Source organism: Camelus bactrianus, chromosome 23 (assembly GCF_048773025.1).
Source record: "Camelus bactrianus isolate YW-2024 breed Bactrian camel chromosome 23, ASM4877302v1, whole genome shotgun sequence".
Lineage (NCBI taxonomy): Eukaryota > Metazoa > Chordata > Mammalia > Artiodactyla > Camelidae > Camelus > Camelus bactrianus.
This window is the reverse complement of record NC_133561.1, coordinates 15,985,221-16,003,618: the sequence shown is the minus strand read 5'-3', so window position 1 is coordinate 16,003,618 and position 18,398 is coordinate 15,985,221. Positions and strand designations below refer to the sequence as shown.

General features: G+C 43.3%; 1 long non-coding RNA gene across 4 annotated transcripts in view; it reads right to left on the bottom strand.

The window, feature by feature from the left end:
* Positions 1 to 18,398, bottom strand: part of LOC105083941 (uncharacterized) — a 103,374-nt gene that overhangs the window by 11,762 nt on the left and 73,214 nt on the right. For 2 of the 4 annotated variants that reach the window (XR_012501814.1, XR_006721435.2), the window contains exons 2-4: positions 8,490 to 8,654; positions 1,450 to 1,551; positions 652 to 880 (exon numbers count right to left, since the gene is read on the bottom strand). This is a non-coding gene — a long non-coding RNA (uncharacterized LOC105083941). The remainder of the gene's footprint in view (positions 1 to 651; positions 881 to 1,449; positions 1,552 to 8,489; positions 8,655 to 18,398) is intronic. The other 2 variants (XR_012501815.1, XR_836652.3) reach the window with 1 other exon arrangement.

Below are 18,398 nucleotides of genomic sequence, written 5' to 3'. Positions count from 1 at the left end.
CTACACGATTAAGAAGGAATGTTATCTTTTAAGGAGTCACCTTGTTGATATGGGGAGAATGCTGCTCTTTATGGTTAAGCAGGTATTTCTGCTGATGGGTAGGTGTGTCAACACATAATGCAGGTACACCAAGCACAGAAGAGGGGAGAGAGGAGGCCAAAGGGCAGAGACAATTTTTTATATTTAAATTTTTCTTGTCTTGCCATAAAATACGAATTTTATTTCACAGTGGGGTATGGTTCGGAACATCACATATACTGGAGCAGGGAGTGGTCTAGTATCAATTCGTGTCCTCCTTATTCTTTTCCAAGTCTTTCAAATTGAACCCTTTCCACTGCCATTGCCGCTGCCCTGAATCCAAGTTCCATTACATTAAGAAGAGGCTACCTTAATTACAGGGGAGCAGAATCTGCCACCCCAAAATGTATCTCTTTGGAATGTTATTTTAAGCTGGTTATTTTCTAAGAAACAGCAGACTTGGGACAAACTCTGAAAACCAAGTAGGGATTCCCTTTTGTAAGAAACATTTAAATTTGTGAGGAAAACCTCCATTTGTAACCGCTTTTCCCACTAGTGAACCAGGAAGAGGAGGATGGCAACTCTCTAGAAACTTATCAATGGAAAAGACTTAAATCTGCGTAACAATCTTACCTGTGTTTATAGTGTGTTTCCTGGTAACTTCCATAACTGACTTTCCCCACCTTCAGCGTCCTCTCTTGTCTTTAGCTGAAGATGGTGTTTAAGGTGAGGACTTCAGCCATGTTAATTAGCACGTTACTCAGTTCTCCTGGGTCTCTCCTATGTATGCTAGTTATTAAACTTTGATTTCTCCTGTTAATGTGTGTCATGACAATTTAATTCTCAGAGCGGCCAGAAGAACCTAGAAGGACAGAGGAAAATTTCTTTCTCCCTTATATAATCACCTCCCATTTCAGGGGTTTTTAACCAGGGAACACAACAAAATTCATTGGAAGCTTTTTCCAAATACTGATTTCTTGGGCTCCACACCAGACCTCCTGAATCAGAATCTCCAATGGTGAGTGACCCCGCATAGGTAGTTAGAAACGCTCCCGGGGTGATTCTGAAGTGCTTCTCTGATTAGGAATCACTAAACCAAATAATCCAGTCTCTAAACTCACTCTCCACTGTTGTGTAACATCTCTCCATTTACCTCCCTAGGGCATCTCTTTGAAAATGTTGAAAATCATCAGAAATTCCCAATAATGAACAGGATAGTTGATAGCTGGCTCCCACCCACTGATCTCCATATTGCTGTTCTGATCTTCTCTCACTCTTCCACAGTTTGGCCAAACTGGTCCACTCTCTTATTGGTATTTCCACCCTTGAGCTGGGACTCATGCCACCCTCTCACCTGGCATGTCTCCACCCACCCCAACACACATCCATCAATTGCTCCCTAACAAATATTCCCAGTCATTTGAGACTCACCTCAAGTCCTGCTTCCATAAAGCCTTCTTTGGTCCCTCAGGACTCTGTCCATTGCCAGAAACGTTCTTTGTCCTCTGAATTCTTCCAGCACTTTGTGCGTGCCTGAGGAAAGTAAGCACATAGCGTGATGGAGGGGGGAGTGTCTAGGAGCAATTTCTTTAAAGTTTAATGTTTTTAAGTATGTATATGAGTTTTGAATTCTCCACATGCTATGAAGACCACCGATCCATAAGGAAGATGTGTCATGTTTATTCTATAGCTTCTGTTACCTCTGGGCACATGCCATGTATCCCAGCAATACATCCATTAAAAGTCACATGGCTGAGTAACAGAGAGAAAGTGAGACAGGACAGAAGGGGACAGGGCACAACCATTAAAAGAATGACCCAGCAATTAAGGATAGGACATAAACTGGTTAAAACTCAACTAGGCCTAAGATGGCAAAAAAATTCAACTTCCAGAAGAACTTGAGGCCCAAGATGGTGGAAGATTTGACTTCCAGTAGACCTTGAGCTTCATTATACACTCATCGTAATGTATCAGCATGCTAAATGATACTCCCACAGGCACCATGACAGTTCCAAGGCTGACCATAAAAAGTCAACAAGTGGGCAGTGGCCCAATCCTGAAAGTCCCTACCTCTTCCCCACAACAGTTGGAATAATCCTCCCACTTGTTAGCATATGAAATTACTGAACTCATAAAAACTAACAACACTCTACCAATTGGCCTCTTTTTCTCTTGCCTTCTGAGAAGGCCTGCACTCTGTCTATGGAGTGTGTATCTCCCTGAATACATCTATCTTTATTCTAGTATGGCTCGCTCTTGAATTCTTTCCTGTGTGAAGTCAATTTTTTTTTTTAAAGAACATAAGCATGTTTAAGGTTGAACATTTTTCACCTGGGATCCCTCCAGGTTGAAGGTCTGAGCATTGTGACAGAACCCTCACTTGGCAAAACGCATCCCAGTGACTCGCCTGAGACCTGAGACATGACCATCCTCTCATGCCCCATTTTCTGCAACAGAAGGACTCAATAAAGATATCTGAAATAATGAACAGATAAATGAAAAATAAAGTCCAGTTCTGCTCCTTTCTATTGTTAAGAGCTGCTCCTAACCTCTGAACCAGCAGACCTGACCATCTCAGTATTCAGAAAAACAAAGTCCTCTGGTCAGCACGACTCACCCTCCTTAGAAAGTATCTGGGACATCTTCTGATTCCGCAGCAGGCCATTTGGAGACCCCTACCCACCTCAACAGGCTTCTCAAAATAGTTCTAAATACATACTCCTTCTCTCCAAGAGGAACTGGGGTGAATAAAGTTGCTTCCATTTCATTACATATATATGTGAGAGGAAACATCTGTGGTGATTCATCCAGGACACCACCTCAGATATTTCATTATCCATCACCACTATTTTAGATTAAAACTAATCAGTAGCTACATCAGGGAGAAAAATATCATACGTTTTGGTTTTTTTCTATCTTTAGGTAACATACTTATCACAGCCAAACCTATGAAAGAAAAGTCCAGCCACACCTGTCTCTACCATAAGACGCTAATACTTGCCTCTAAAACTTCATGTTAATACACTAACACACTTTAAGGCCTGATCATCCATGGCTCTCTATCTACTATACATCGCAGTTAAAAGAAAGGAACGCAGGCACAACTGGAGGAGGCACAGAGAAAGGGCAGAGAAAACCCCAGGCCCTCAGGATATCAAAGCCAAGTAGTATGTTAACTTTATGAATGAAAATACAAAGATCATCTGGAGAACAACCAGCTCCTCTAATCCTCCCACATCCCCTTTGCCCAATTTTTGTCATCAATCTTCACTCCTTTTTTGTGCACACCTGCCCCATCATCTGGGTGGATAAATGTTTAATGTTATATCCTGGCATGGCCCGTCTGACCCTAGAGATCTGAAAAGGCATCCAGGACAGGCAGCTCCAGCCCCTTCCTCTCCAGGCTTCCCAGAACCCTGCTTATCCCCTGGTAATTTGGATATGACCAGTCTGTCTCTCAAATTCCAGGTTGAGAATGACTCAAATGTTATCCCTAAAGATCCTTAGCAAAGCCAATGAGCTAAATACAACCTTAATCATCTTTCAAGAAAAGAAAAATGATGCCTGTCACCTTTAAAAAGCCAACCATTCACTAACAGAATAATGGGCTCATAAGAATAATTATTTTCCCCGATGCAAACCATATACAGTAGCACTGTTTCAAAAGAGTGGTAAATTTAGGATGTAAGAACATCCTCACATTAGGAGGTAATCAACATGCTTTGGGCTTTTCATATTATAGTCTCAATAATGAGTAATTTATGAGAGCAATGAGTAATTTATGTGTCTGAATATTATTTGCACCAATTAGCAAAATACATAGTCAGATTAACTAGCAGATAGTAGAGACCTGTGAAAGTGGGACACAAAAGCAAAAGGCTTTTAAATGAGGGATAGAAGGGCATAAACTGGAGCAATGATTTCCAGTCGTTTCCCTATGATGATGCCTCTTTTATTTCAAGAAATGTTAGGACTCTGATTAGACAGCAGATTAGACACTCATAGCTCCTGCTCCCTCAAAAACCTCACAAAAATGGAAAGGAGCCTTGCAGGAAGGCTAAAATCTTGGAACAAAGAGAACGGGATAAAGACAGTAGCAACACAGTACTGGAAACTGGAAAGCAGATGGATAGGTAGTGACTGACTCTGAAGACCTAAGAAAGCTGAATCCTAAACCAGCTCCAGGTACCTCTGGGAATGGAGATGAAGTGGGGGTTAAATACAAAGGCTCTGATTGAAAGTCTATTTAAGATACAGTTAGACCCCCAACCCCCACCCCCATTCCCTCAGCACTGCCTTGGCCGAAGATGAGAGGCTTACTCTCCAGGAAAGGCAAAAAAGCAGGACCCGAGGCACAGCTAAGAATAGGGATGGCAAATTAAAAATATGAGGGGCATAAATTGAACATTTACAGACTTAATTTTGAAACACCATCACCTCCCCCATCTCAGGCCTACTTCTACTCAGTTCCTGGACACTACTGGCCAGACTTTACCCCTTAGACTGGGGACTGCAAGAGACTTCCCTTTAAAATTTGATCCTAAAGAAAAATGACCTAAAGATACTGACATCAAAAGATTCCCCAAAGACATGCTCCAGCCAGATAACACAGGGAAGCCCATTTTGACAAGCCCCATCCAACATGCAGAGAGTTTCCAATAGGCTTTGTGGAGCCCACTCATTCATATGAACAGAGGGCCTAGGATCACTGGGACATTTGAGAAGCTTTCTAAGATGAAAGAGAGACCAAAACAAACAAGCAGGAAAAAGCAACTTGCAGGAAACAAAACTTATAAAAAGAAAAAAAGAGATTACAAAAAAAAAAAAAACCAAAAACCCTGTATTATTAAAAACTAAAAATATCATGACAGAAATGAAAACCCCAATAGAAGGATGAGAAGTTAAAATTGAAGAACTCTCTCAAAAATAGAGCCCAAGGCAAAGAGACAGAAGACAGGAGAAGGAAAGAAAAGAAATAAATGAAAAGACGACCAGTTTAGTAGGTCCAGCATCTCAACAGAAGTATTTCTAATAAGGAGGTGTTCTTTGCTTTCTACATGGAAAAGAAGAAACTCACAAAGAAATAACTGAGATTTCCCAGGATAGAAGGACATGAGTTTCCAGATTGAAAGAGCCTACTGAGTACCCAGCACAACAGATGGAAAATAGAAGCATTCACTTTGAAATTTTAGACCATGAGGGATAAGAAAAAATTCTACAAGCTTTCAGAGAGAGGAAAAATGAAGAGCAGGGGAATTTCAACAAAAGTGTAGATAATCAAAAAGATGTTGGGTTTCTCAACAGCAATACTGGAAACTAGGAGACAAGGAAGCAGGGTAAATGTCTTCCAATCCACATATTGATACAGTCAAACAATAATTAAGTGTGTGGGTGGAATAAAGATATTTTTAGACATTTAAGATCTCAAAACACTTACTTGGCATGCATCCTTTCTCAGGGAGGTACTAGAGGATGTGTTCCACCAAAACAAAAGAGTAAACTAAGAAAGAGAAGGACATTGGATCCAGGAAACAGAGCAAACACAAAAGAAAGACAAAGAGAAAATTTAGGGATAATGGGGGAAAAAAATGCCACCTCAAGACGGCAGCTATTTAATAACTAGCCTAGTCTGGAGAAGGTCAGGAGGCTCTGGAATCATCAAGAACATGAAACTGATAGACATACCTAATGTAGTTACATATTGAGAGCAGGTTCATACACTGGGAGCAAGTTGGAAGGATCAATCAGTGGTAAGTGCAAAGAAAGCTAACCAATCAAACACACAGGACAAAAAGGTTTTTGGAAAAGAAAAAGTAATCATAGTATACTATGTGGCTCAGTTGTGAATAGCACTTACTTAAGTCATAGGAATGCAGATACTGAATATTGATCTAACCACATGTGTGACAGAAAGAGAGGGCAGTATGTAAAGAAAACTAAATTCCTCTCTTCCTTGATGGAAAATAAATTATTCCTAACACCCAAAAATCAAGAAAGAGAAATAAAAGCATGTTATTTAGAAACATGGGGGTAAAAACCATAAGACGGTATACACAAAAGAGCCCCAGACCCCAGAGAGATGCAGGTAATGGTGACATTTTAGTAATAAATCCTCTGACACTGGTCTTCTCCCTGCGGTTTTGCTTTTCTCCTCCAGTAACCATGAAGCAGTTTGGAAAAACAGAAGACACATACGAAGTTTCATTATTTCATCCAAACAGACTTGAGAGAAGTGACATCCAGGTATGACACAGAGACAAACATGGGATTTCTGAGTTAACTAAAATGAGGCGGAGAAAGAAACAGGCCAGGCAAGGACGGCATTTTCACTGGTGGTCTGGAAGAGCGGGCGGGTGAGTGAGGGAGAGGAGGAAAGGAAGAGACGCTGGCCAGACATCAGCTGTGTGATGGACGGAAGCAGGTGACAGCCGAGATGGTTCATCCCTTTGCTCCATCCCTGACTGCCCCCCGCATGCCAGGCTCTGTGCTGGGTCCCTGCCTCGTGGAGGATACAGAGCAGAGGAGTGAGTAATAACTGGTGTGACCGGAGAGGCAGGGGCTGCCACAGGCACACACAGCACCAGGCTTGGAGACTCAGAAAAGCCTTCCCTGGTGGAGCAACACTAACCTCGGGCTTGAAAGAGGAGTTAACCTGTCACGTGGCGGGGGCCAGGGTGGTGGGGAGCCAGGGGAGGAAGCCTGAAGCTGGAGAACTGCAGGTGTGAAGCTAGATCGATGGGAGGGCCTGGAGCAAAGAAGGCAAGAGGGACAGAGCTGGGTTCACACTCTCCGTGGGGCAAGGGCCACAGGACAAGCCCAGAAAATGTACAGCCTTATCCCTTAGGAGCAGACTGCAAGGTTCCTACGCCTCACCTGTGCTGCATTCTTGCAGCGATAATTCACTTGGCCGCGGGTATGATACAGGCCAGGGGTTCGGCTGTGACCTGTCAGTGACTTGGGGACGCAGCTGGACCACGCAAACTTAAACCACAACTACAAGACTGACTTAAAATTTTGGCAAAAAAAAAAAAAATTGCAGTATGCCCCATCCCCTACACACCCTCAGGTCTCCTCCTCCTAGAAAGTCACTCCTCGTATATTGTGTATATTGAGAGAAGCCCCCAAGCATTGCGAAGTCTATGCTGGGGAATGGTTATCAGTTTGACAGCTTGCCTGTTGCAACTGAGATAACCTCTGCAGAATTGAAGAAACTGGACTTTTCATTTCCAAACCTGCTCACACACAGCCTTAGGGGCATTTGTAAGGTGAGACCAAAGAGGACTAGGATGGGAGTTTGGGATTTGCAGATACTAACTGCTGTTTACAAAATAGATAAACAACAAGGTCCTACAGTATAGAACAGGGAACTAAATTCAATATCTCATAATAGCTTATAATAAAAAAGAATATGAAAAGGAATATATATATGTATAACGAAAAAAAGAGGACTCGGAAGCAGGGTGATGTCTGCCCATCACTTGCTGAGTCCTACACGATCCCACCTGCCCCAACTAGCGCCGCAGCTGCTGCAGGCTCTCTTAGCCAGAGACCTGTCAGGAGCCAATTGAGCTGTATCCATCCAGATGTTGCCATACATTTGTTTCCACTCTAATTATTCCTTCTGGCAGACAGAGGCATCCTGGTGTAAGACAGAGCAGGCCAACGCCACCCAGGCACATGGGCCAGGCAGCAGGCAGAGTGCAGTGAGGTGGCTCTGCCATCTGGTGCTTAGAAGGAAGGGCCTGAGCTCACACCTCCACCCCCGGCCCCTGAACTCCAGACTTCCCAGAGCAAATCGCGTGGTGACGCCTCCATTCAGTTCTATTCAGCCTAATGGGTCTGTGTTGTGACTTCTCATCCTCTTCCAGTGAGCCCCTGACATTCATTTTGACCTGATTTCACCAGGATAAAAATGCTGGGTTGTCAGGCACAAGGGTTGAGAGTAGAAAGCAGAGAAAGTTAAGAGTGTAATTTGTCTTGAAGTCTCCACAAACCCTGGGGACAGCCTGGTATCTTCTATCCAGACACAGACCTGATAGAAATAATGACGGATTATTTTCCTGAAAATAATTATTGTTATGGTTAAAGCTAAATTTTCTCTATTTTTGTCATCTTAGAAAGCAAGAGGTATGTTCTAAATGCTGGTGTGACTCTTTCTTCTACTCTCTTTGTGCCACCAGTGCCCTGCAAACAGCAGGCATTTATAAGTGTTCAGCGATGCTAGATGATGGATAATTCGCACCAGGGCCTGCTTGTTTAGAGAAGGAACTTTCAGGGAACCAAAGATCTAGAAGCACAGGCATGGGCTGCCCCAGATAGGGTGCACCTCCACATCTGACTGATCCAGGGAGCCCCCTCTATCAAATCAAACAGAAACAAGACTCATATCACATGGACCCTTTCAATGTGGGGACTTACTCCTCCCCAGAACCCCACCTAGGGATCCCCTTGTGGAAAAACCATATATTCACCTTACAGATTTTGTCTGAGATTCTGTCTTCTCTCTGGGAAGGTATCTGGAGATGCCACTCGGCAGGAGAGGTTTGGAGAGACCAGATGGCTGGTAAACGAGAGGCTATTCTCAATCCAGGGCCAACAGGAAAGCGGGAAGCTGGAGCTCAAATTTAGATTGAAACCTGGTATCCAACAGTATAAAGTTAGAAACTCCCTTGAACCATCTGGGTCTTTTGAATTAATACCTGTCTGTCCAATCTGAGAATGGAAAGGAACTTGAAAGTCTAGCTTTCTTCCCAGACACAGCATCTGGACCATCAGTAGCACCGAGCCGCCACGGGAGATGCTTGATATGGACCAGCTGACTGAGCCTACATTAATGGCTGCTGATCTTAAGGATCTTAAAGTTCTTTGGAATCTTTTTGATTCCACACCTCTTTAACATTTCTCTTCCATCCACCTAATTCTTTTTTTCATTATACTACCTGAAGCTAGAACACACACACACACACACACACACACACACACACACACGCACACACCATGCAACCCCATCTAAATATTTCAATATAGCATTGTCCTTCTGCCAACCCACCATCATGGTCTTTCCTTCTCACTGACATACACCTCTCTACTGTCTCTCTCCTCTTCTCTGACAGTGACCCCCTAAAAATCAACATTCCACCCTCCTGCGTGAAGTAACCATCCCCACATGTTATGAAATATGGTGTCACCCAACCAAATCAATGTATACCCCAGCCCCTCCTCCCCCACTTCCAACCATCATATGGCCTTAAGTTCTCTCACATAGGCTTGTCATGTGCTAACACTAGCTCGACCCTTTACTTTGACTAGAAATGGCCTAATCTGACCAATTTCTTCAATTGACTCTTCAGTCCTTGGAAACAGAAGGGAAGAAAGACAATCTGGGGTGGGACGGTTGGCAGTGAAGAACACAGGAAAGGAGAGACAAATAGGACTTCCCTGACTTGTTTCTCCCTTCTCCCCTACTCAGAAGCCCCATTAAAGAGTAAAAGAGATGATGTGCAAATGCACTCAGTAAACTGTCAAGCCCCAATACAAATGTAACTTAACGTTATTAATGTTTTTCTCTCAAAAAAATCCTTTAATTAGCATAGGACTAATGTCACTGATGGTTCCCTCAAATGAGCTCCACCTCCGTGACATAATCCACCCCCTCCTTTGCCCTCTACACTGTCAGGCACAGTTTGCATTCCCTCTTTTTTTCAGGAAGTCCTTCAATCCATTCTCCTCATCTACTCTTGTGCCTTGAACTTGGCCCAGTCTTTCATCACCTTGACACCAAAGTATGAATGCCTCTTACTCTAGGATCTACCCACTCTGTCAGTTCAGGGCCCCCAAGAAACAGATGCCAAGACAGGATTAAACATGCAAGATGTTGACAGGGGAGTGAGAGTAGGGGATGGGGGGGATGCTTGTGAAGGATAAAGAGGGAGGGAGGAGCAGGAGGCAGGGAAAGACTTTGGACCACAGTGCAGGACTGACACCTGTGAGGGGTGGGAGGAAGACTGGGTAGGAAGAGTCTCAGACCACACTGCAGAAAGTCTCAGTTGACTGATGAGTAGTCTCTAAGCAAAGGTCTCCATTAGAGGAAACCCCCACATGGGACAGAAATGAGGCTTCAGTGCCCTCTCTGTGCTCAGGCAATGACTGGAGACAGCCTGGAAGAAGCATGGCCTCAGTGTAAACATCAGAGTAATGGGGGAGAGACAGTCTTCTCTACAAAGGTACTGGGTCAATTGGATATACACAAGGAAAAAAATTTGAGGCTTAACTCCCTCTCACACCAGTCACAAAACTTAGTTCTGGGTAGATTGTAGATGTAAATACGAAAGCAAAAAAAAAAAAAGACCAAGAAACATGAAAGACCAAAAAAATTAAGCTTTTAAAGAATAATACAAGAGATTGCATTTATGATCAAGAAAGGAAACCTACAAACCATGTAAGAAAAGAGGAGTTAATTGGAATATATTGAAATTAAGAACTTTTATTTATCAAAACTAAGAACTTCTGTTTTAAAAAGCAGAAGAGAGTGAAAAGACAAATCAGAGTGGGAGAAGGTAGCTGTAAAAAATAAAATAAAATAAAATAAAAAATACCAAGATTTTACAAAAGAGGAGCAATATAGATAGCCCTAGCTCCTGCCCCTGGGAGTGTACACCTGATTGTCTGACAGGGACTGACCCCAAGCAACACGTAAGAAATAGAAGACCAATCACAAAGAAGTAAAGTTCATGAGAAGATAAAGCATGATCACCTCTTTTTTTAACAAAAGAAGTAGAAAACAGGTGTTATTAACAGAAACTTCCTTGGAAGCAAAACTGTCATAGAACCCCAACTGTCCATCTAGCACCCCAACTATGTCGAAAGAGTCCAGGTCACGCTGCTCTCCTCCTATCAGGTAAGGACTCCCCTCTCTCCACCTGACTGGCGCTTTGAACTTCAAGGAAAAACAGCATGACTCACCCAGGCAAAAAGTGACTGAGGGCTCATTTTGCCAAGGTACTTTTGGAGCCACCTTGCAAAGTGTGCTTTCAGTACTCTGATAATTAATGGGTAAGCTGGCAGGTACTTTTTCATTCAAAGACATTTATTTCTTAATTAAAACAACATGCAAATGTTAACATTTATTAATTATTTTACTAGCTCATAGCAGTATAATTAATTGACTTTAAAAGCTGAAAATGATCCTGCCATCTTTCAGAAATTGCAGCATTGGGTCAAAATGAAAATGTGAAGTAAGAAAAGTTGTTCTTGGGGCCTCCCTTGCCCATCGCACAGTCTCCTCCCACATCTCACCCTGTGACTGCTTACAAACTGGGCTGGAATGATCCTTCCCAGCCCTGTGCACGTGCCCCTCTGCAATGTGACTTTGTCACCACTGCCATCAGGGGCTCTCTTTCCCCACCAGAGGCTCACTAAGGGATAGCAGAGGTGGGAGCAGTTTGCTCCAGCGGGGAGGAGTATCCTACCACATTGTTTAGAATTACCAGCAGAGAGTGATGATAAAAAGCAGACCAACTCTTATTTTCATTTTTTTTTTTCACTTCTCTCCAGCAGATGTGTCCTTTTACTACCCACACCCAGGAGTTGTATTCCCACTGCCACAGTTCCCACCCCTTGAATCTGGATGGGCCTCGTGACTTGCTTGGACCAACAGAATATGGTGAAAATGATATTTGGGGACTTCCAAGCCTAGACTTCAAGAGGCTTGGCAGATTTTGCTCTAGCTCTCTTGGAACCCTGAGACCACCAGGTTGGGAAGCTCCATCTGGCCTCCTTGAAGAAAGGAGAACACGTGCAGAGAGAGGTAGTGCAAACATCAGTTATCAAACATGAAAGTGAGGCCATCCTTACAGCATCAGTCCCGGTCCAGCCATCAGATGACTGCAGCCCCATGAGTGACCCCAGGCAAGACCGGAAGAACTATCCTGTTGAGACCAGCCAAACGTGGACCCACACATTTGTGAGCAATTCAAGTGGTTGTTTGAAGCCACTGACATGGGTTCTCATCCCAGCTCTGCCTCTCTTCATGGTGTGACCGTGAACAAGTCACTTAACTTTAAGTCTTTTTCCTTTTCTATAGAATGTGGAGAATGACAGCACCTTCCACAGGTGGTTATGGCCAGGACTGAACAGGATTATGTCGTGTACCAGGGCGGAGGTACTAAGATGTCATAGGTACCAGATACCAAAGTATGAACATATTCTGCTAGAAGAATTCCCAATAGACAGCTAAGAATTAGTAAAGGACTCCTGGATCCCTCAATTCTACTTCCAGAGAGTGAAGAAAGAGCCTGGTCAAATGTAAAGCCTGCCAGTTCAGAACAGAACCTATGAGGTAGGTCCTATTATTATCACTTTACAAACTAGAAATAGAAGTCTAGGTTAAGTGATTTGCCCAAACTCATAGATTAGGTGCCAGAGCTGGGGTGAGAACCTTAGGATGTCCGATTCCCAAAGCCTATTCTTAACCACTGTGCTAGTCCTGATTACCTGGTAGAGTACCCAGTAAAGCAGAGAGGTACCATTACACAGCCAAGAGCAAGTGATACAAAAAGACAGGAAAACCTAGCTACAGGCATGGCAGGTTCTCTATAGTCATGATCCCAGGAAAGAAGGTGAATGCCCCATGCCTGCAGGCAATACGCTGGAAGACTGGAATGAGGGAGCACTCTGTGATTATATCAACATTCTGTGCTTCCTGTAAGGTACATCCAATCTTCCTCATCAGTGTTGGCTGAATCCCTGTAAACCACCACCAGCAGCCAATGAATAAAGTAGTCTGAGGCAGGAGGGTCTTTACAGCCAGCCCCTTGGTGGGGGATCAGTTATTCTGCCTACTTATGGTCAGCTACAAGAACGGACCAGATGTGGGGTACGGCCAGGAACATGGCCATTTTATTCATGATGGCCACATAGCCATAGTGCTGGAGATTATGTGTGTGTGTGTGTGTGTGTACACACACACACACACACACACACACACACGTGCTCAGAACTATGAAAAGAACACTGCAAAACCACAATCAATAGATGTTTAATTAAATGCCTAGAAAATATAATATTATGTCAACCTCATTTGCTAAACTAATATTCATAAAAAATTCATTACATTTTAAAAACAATCTGTAGGTTAGACGTCCTTTCTTCACAAGAATTCCAAGCGAGAATGAGAAATCACAGCCAATCGTGAATTAAGTAAATTGTTCATAGCCTGATTACTTTAAAGGCAAAATTATTTTTTAAAAGTCTTCCAAGTATTTACAGCAAAAAAAAAAAATTACATGTAATGTACCTTTTTATTGTTTTTAAATGATGTAGGATGGAGCCTCCAAAAGAAAGATTTCCTAGGATCTTTAAACTGCCCTGGTCAGTGTTGTCCCGAATCCACAAAGAACGGCCATTAAAGGCATCAATGAACCCAAGTTCTTTGCACCATGACTGAAATGTTATCAGTCCTCATAAAACTGTATTTGAAGGCAACATTTTCTGTGACTATGAGCACAGGATCTGGAGTGAGACTGCCTCGGATCAAATATTTGCTCTATACTTCACTATGTGTCCTGAGGGAAGTGGCTTAACCTTTCTGAGCCTCATTTTCCTCATCTGTAAAGTAAGGAGCATGACAGAGCCCACTTTAAAAGGTTGGGAGAATTAACTGAGTTAATACATGGAAAGCACTTATAATTATGCCTGGCACATAGTAAATGTTGAATAAATGTTATTTATTAACATAAATGTGGATCTGTGGTGAGAACCCCATCCCATAGCCTTGCTGTTTCATCATTTTTACATCTTTCCAAAGTGAAAGAGTGTAAAGACAGGCAGAGAGAGGCTCCTTCAACCAGGTTTCTCCCAGACAAGGTCAGGCCAGTTTCCCCGGCAGAACACTAGTGGGCGCTCAGGGCCAGGGGACAGACCGGAGTTGAGCAGAGACCCAGAGATCCAGGGCGCAAACAGGGCTTTCACAATGGAGTCCCTTGCCCTGCTGGCTTTGAATGGTTTCCTGGCCCCCGTGGTGGATTATTTATGCCTGCAGAGAGAGAAAGGAGAAATTTCGCAGAACTATATGATCGATTAATCTTCAACAAACTGAGTAGTTGACCTGCGGCCAATGGATGTTTCCTATAGAGGTACCAATTATTTGAACGCAAGTTAAGGTTTTATAGGCCCTTAGAAGATCAAGATAATTCCTTACAAACATCCATTTTGTTAAGAGGGAAAGGAAGAGAGACACAGAGAGAGAGAGAGGAAAGAAGGAAGGGAGGAAGGAGGGAGGGAGGGAAAGAAAGGGAGAAGAAAAGAAAAAAGAAAGGAAGGAAGGGAGGGAGGGAGGAAAGAAAACCTAGAACCAAAGAATTTGTGGTATGAACTCATTTGTAAAAAGAAGACAGAAAAGAAATCCAAAACTCCACTTTTGTACGTGTTACTATCGTAAATGCATAGGAAAAAAAAGACTAAAAGAATGCACATCAAATAGCCTGCAGTGCTACCTCAGACAGAGGAGCAGGTTTTTGGTTGGGGGTTGTGGTGGGAGGACAGTGGGAGCAGAGGGTACCTACAGCCTGGAGACATGCCTACAATCTACAGAGCAAAACTTGGTGAATGAGCTGAGTCCCCCAGACCTCAAGCAAACTCACAACGTGGCCACTCGCGCCGCCCGCCACCCCCAACTGGAGGTCTTCCAACTAGATTTCGCTGTGCATGTGAACAGCAAGGAATCCTTGCCACGGGAGAAGAAACCCAATCTGCATCTTACAGACTAAGGAGCATCACCAGGCAAAGATGGCAGGAAACAAGCCAGCTGGCCAGAGGCCCACCTGGCCAGAAGGGCTAAACAAGCTCATGAGAGTTCCTGTAAAGCAAGCACACTTTCACATCTCTCTCCAACTGAGTATCTAAAATGACAAAAATCTCAGGGTAGTCTGAACTTGTTGCCTGTGCCTAGCATTCCAGATGTGCAGTATTTGTGGGCTGGAGAAAGCCTCAGCACCTCTGTCATCAAGGACGTGTCTGTCCTAAACAGCCAGGTGAGCCAGCGTCTCAAAGTCACCGGCTCCTGCTCTAATCCTAATGGTCTTCCTACAGCTACGCCTTGAACACTCATTCACCGCCACTTGTGCTGAGCACTTGTATGATCAGGCCGCTCAAGATGGCTGCTCTCTTGCTCTCTGCACACCCTCTGCTCCACCAGTCCCTGCTTCACCCACACCCTACTCACATGACTGACCTTTCCTCCTAATCACAGAGCTTAATCGTAACTGCCCACATGCTTGCCCCCTGGACCCAGCGAGTGATTGCTCTAATCTTTAGATCAGAATGGCTCCATTACATCTGCCCCGGTCATTAACTGGAGGGGATATAAGGGATGTGCCCCTCTGTTGGTTTTCCTGGTAACCAATAAGCCAGCCTGACATCAATTCCCCCTATCAGCAGTAGCCTCCTTCTCCCTTCAAGTAGCAAAGACTGCTGCTGGGTCCAGCCTGCCATACACAGTCTGCCACACACGGAGGGATGCTGCTCCATGACCTTGCTTCAGACATGTGAGATTCCCCACCCAATAAACCACTCGTGTCTCTGTTGCTCTCTGGGCTCTTCCTTCGGTCTTGAAGCTGGGCAATGACAGGACTTGCAGGCCTGCAGGGGTGAATGAAGAAACTAACACAACATTATAAATCAACTATACCTCAATTGAAAAAAAAAAAAAGCAGTAATGGTAGTGGCAGCAGCAGTGGCAGGAGCAAGTGAGGGCTCTCGGGTTCCTGCTCTGGCAGCCAGTTCCAGAGCAGCAGCCTCAGCCACACAGCAGTCATGAGCACCCGGTGACACCGTGTTCTCTTTGTGCGTGAGTGCAGTGGCTTCCTAAAATTACCAGCTCGGTCTTCCCCTTTTTGCTCTTCCACTGTTCCAAGACATTTGTTACCAATCTCCTGGGTTAAATTCCCTCTGCTTAAAAAACCAAGAGTAGTGTTTGCTTCCCCAACTAAACTAATGCTCAGTTCCTAAAATAGCCCCAGGAAACTGACTCAAGGATAAGGATCTGGATTGGTTATCTGAGTTGACTTGGCTTGAATGCAGTGACTACCTCAATGCCAGTGGGAAATGGGATACTGGTCTCCATGGTATGCAGTGGCAAATAGTTACTTAAATTTTCACCACTGGCTGCTTGGGATGAAGTGCTTATGGAAGAAAAGGCTTGAGGAGACTGTAATTGACCATTTTGATGGGAATGATGAATATAAAGGTTCTAGATGGGCTGGCTACCACTGAACACACTGGTGAATTAAAAAAAAAAAAAAAAAGACAAGCTCAGGGCTTTAATAGTTCAGCTAGTGTCAAGGTTATTGAACCATAAAGCTTCTTTAACAGCAAAAGATAATCTCTTGTCTCTTATAGCCACAGAGCCAATCTAGCTAAACCATCAGACCTCAGATTTGATCCTGCAGGCTGCAGAATCACAATGCACAGACTCATGCAGCTGCTATACTGTCCTGCAAGAGAAAGAGTGGAGCTTATGGTGGCATTCTAACCAGATGGTCTCCGGACAGACACCTTGGCTGTCTCTGGCTGCCTAGTCTCCCTTGGTCCCTGTCCATTCTCCAAGCCTGGTTCTCTAGCCTTCCCATTGATTCTAGGAGCTATAGAATATCCTTGAAATAAACGTTTTCTGCTTAAGTAAACCAGAGCTGGTTTTTAATGTTTTGTACCAATAACCCCAAGTCTTGCACACTCTCTCTTTCTACCACTAGTCTCTCTTCCATGAAACAGACTGTGGCTGACCCTCAGCTCCTTAGTTTACATGTTCCAGCTCTAGCACTGAGACTGGTTTTCAGTTTCATCTCCAAATTTCTTGGAAAGAGAATTTGATCATTTCATGGGGGGTAGTATATACTCTCCTAGTCCAATCAAGGGTAGCTTGGAAGGCAGGGTCATGTAGTGCTAGGGTCTCATGTGCCTAAAACTATTATAAGTAGACTAGGTCTCCCCAAAATTGTCTCCTACATAGAGGTGGAACTTAGAGAGCCGGGGAGAGAAAGCATGAATTTTAAGGAGGAAAACAGGAGTTGGTGATGCATAGAAGCTGGAATGGTCATGGCATTTTCAAAGAACAGGAAAGACTCTGGCCAAATCACAGCAGAGGGATCTGATACGAAGTGGAGGAGGCGTGGGCTTGGCTATGAAGGATGAGGCCACATTATGGAGAAGCTGGGCACTTGACAGAAAAGTTCCCACTTAAGAAATTGGGAAGCCACTGAATTGTTGGCTGGAGAGAGTTGGATTGGAGGTGATGGTGCTGGAGAGTGAGAGATAAATGCAATTAAAAAAAAATAAGATACAGTCGTTTACTCGATGTGGAAAATGTACGAGAAGTAAATCACAACTAATGAAATCCACAGTAGTTAATGAGAGAAAGAAGTAAATCTCAAAGTTACAAACAACCAGTATATGAATGTCCCATTAAAAAAATAGCCAGTTGCACACTCTGTCCTTTCTATGCTTGTCCCTGTGATGCTCCCTGCCTTTCAGGAGGCCTGATACTGGCAGGGAGCTGTCAAATCTAACAAATAGCTCTTTTCTCCTTGTTAAGGGGGAAATCCTGAATTTTTGCTGACTCAGCGCAACTCACCAATGTGGGAAATTTGTTTTTCATATGCATACATTCCCTTTTTAAGAGCCTCTGCTCCCTCTCTCATCTCATGTAACTTTTGTTCAATTACCTCAGGAAAAATGTCCCTCCCTTTTGTCCCCTTTTACTTCCATTTGTGAGTAAGAGAAAAATGACCCTAATCATGAATGATAAGTTTAAAGTGGCATCAGTGATACAACCATGGGAGGAAAAAGGCCCTACATTCTGAAGTGAAATGTAATGTCATCAAGGACCAATAGCATCAAATTAGAAAGCCTGGGCACAAGCCCAAATTCCCCTTCAGACTCTCCGCTCCAGTACTAATCTATAATTTCATCCTTCTTTAATGAAATCTATTTTTCCACAGGCATTATCATTTAGTAAAAATGAAAACCTTTCCTAGTCAATTTCAGGGATGAAAGATTAAATTACTTACACAAAAGCTAATGTTGCAGTAGAAGAATTTTTTTTTTTTTTACTAATTTTCCTTGCAAATATACAATATAGCATCAATATTATAAGGGCAAATGGCTTTAGTGAGCCATCCTGGGTACCTAGTTACATTTAAATGGCATTTTGTGAGAAAATGCATTTTATCTTCAAACAAACAGACTTTCAAGTTGATTTCTGAAAATCTAGATTTTGACAGTTGAACACTTCTTAACTCAGTAAGAGTCTCATGAGAAATATGAAGTTATATAACTATTTTAAGTATAGTAATAGAGAATTCCAACATGCATGTTTAATACATGCG